Source organism: Mycetomoellerius zeteki, unplaced genomic scaffold (assembly GCF_001594055.1).
Source record: "Mycetomoellerius zeteki isolate Tzet28-1 unplaced genomic scaffold, Tzet1.0 scaffold148, whole genome shotgun sequence".
NCBI lineage: Eukaryota > Metazoa > Arthropoda > Insecta > Hymenoptera > Formicidae > Mycetomoellerius > Mycetomoellerius zeteki.
In genome coordinates, this window is record NW_017256425.1 from 11,693 (window position 1) to 13,796 (window position 2,104).

The following is a 2,104-nucleotide window of genomic DNA, read 5'->3' on the forward strand; positions in this document are numbered from 1 at the left end:
TAGAAGCAAAAAAGTGCAATACTTAATTTTCGTAAAATACGTAATAAAGCAATAATACAAATTTAAATTAATTTAACTTTAAAATCCAAGTAAAAACAAATAATATTAATAAGTAATTTTATAACACTAGTAATTGAGTAACGTTTGTTGCAACAAGAATCACGTGTTATATTATAATGAGTATAGATAGATTTTGTTTACGCCTTAATTTCCATGGTAACCACGAAAGTAACGGGCTAATGGGTGCGTTCATCAGAACGCAACTGTTGCGCAATGGTTTAGGGTGCGGTCACATGGGCTGCGCTTAGGGTTATGTTCAGATTCCCACCCGAGTGTCACCCAGGAATCACTCCATCTTTGTTACTTACCAAACGTTAAAAAAGGATGACATGACACCCGGAGAATACCCAGATGGGAATCCGAACACGCTTCAGTAGAGAAAGCAGCTTTGCAACTATTGTAAAATTGTTCAATACGATTAGTTCTTGCTTTTGGTTCCTTATAGATCTAAATCTATAAACCAATCATATTGAAGAATTTTACGGACTTGGTTAGGTGGCGTGCATGAGAGAGCGTGTGTGGTGCGATAGCGTACGATACTTTACTAGTGAATAATAAATTAAGAGCATTTAGGGGAAAGGAAAGGTACGATATTAAAGAGTTACCGGAGAATACATAAGGTACGTGAAGGCGAGGCGATCCGAAAGGTATAGAACAAGATATTAGGAGAATTCGAGGTAAGCAAGATAAGGAGGTTAGGATGCCGAAGGACGCGGCGGAAAAGACGGGAAAAGGTAGGCTTGACCCTAGGCAAAAGAAACTCGTAACAGAGGCTAAGGATGTGGGGAAAAAGATATCCTTTCAGATACGAAAAAAGGAGAGGGCGAGGTATTATGGGAAGAGGAAAAGGAAATGTATGAGCAATATCAGGAGTTTAAGGCAATGGGTGCATTCAGTATTACAGCCGCTCACTGAGCGCTCAGTGAGCGCTTGCATCTTATTGGTATATTCCGTTAGAACTAAAAATATAGACCAAACAGATACAAGAGTTCACTGAGCGCTCAGTGAGCGGTCGTGGTACTGAATGCACCCATCGATGGAAAGTTTCAGAGTAAACGAGAAGCTGTGGGAGGATAAAATTAGGAATATTGAGGAAAAGGCCTTGGAAAGAGAAAACTTTAGGGATAAAATAGAGGAAATGGAAAGAGATTGTAAGAATAAGGTAGAAACTATAGAAAAAGTACATCAAGATAAAATAGAGGAAATGGAAAGGAAGCTAAGATTAGATGAAAATTTAGGAGAAAAAAGAGGGGGGAGGGGAAGGGGGAGTACATACAGCGAGAATAGGAAGCAGGAGGGATAGTAGTAGAGGAAGAACTAGGTCCGTGAGCAGCGTAGGGGATCTAAGCATAAGGGTGAAATCACACGGTGCGGAAAAAGACTGCGGAATAGAGAATGCGTCATTGCAGCAACCAATCAGCGCTATTCGGAATAGCGCTGATTGGTTGCTTCAATGACGCATTCTCTATTCCGCAGTCTTTTTCCGCATCGTGTGATTTCACCATTAGGGCCGTCACATGCGACGTAACCTGCGTAAAGCCCATGGCACATACAAAAACGTAAGGCCGTAAGATGTAATTAGTAAGCGAATTGGCCAATCATGGTAGAGACCGTAAGACCAGTAGCGAATCCAATCTTACGATTTCTTTACTGCTTACATATTACGGCCTTACGTTTTTGTATGTGCCATGGGCTTTAAGCGTAACCTGCGTAAGCGTAACCTGCGTATTCTAGTAATTTACTAGAATGTACTAGCAGGTACTAATACGGCAAGTTAGTATGAACAAAAGCATTGAAATCCTATGGTTGAACTTTACCGGCACCGGCATAAGTTAACGGTTACGGCCATTATAAATCAGACTTTCTTCTTCTAAATTTGTACAAACGCGTATTGTATGTACGCGATAGAAAGTACCGGTTCCCCATGAGGCGTATTTTTCGAGTTACGTAGGTTACGAAACCAATCGTAAATTCGTTTAGCATTATAGTAATCAAGAAGAGACTAGAACCAGGAGGGTCAACTCGGTGCCAATAGCATTAGGCC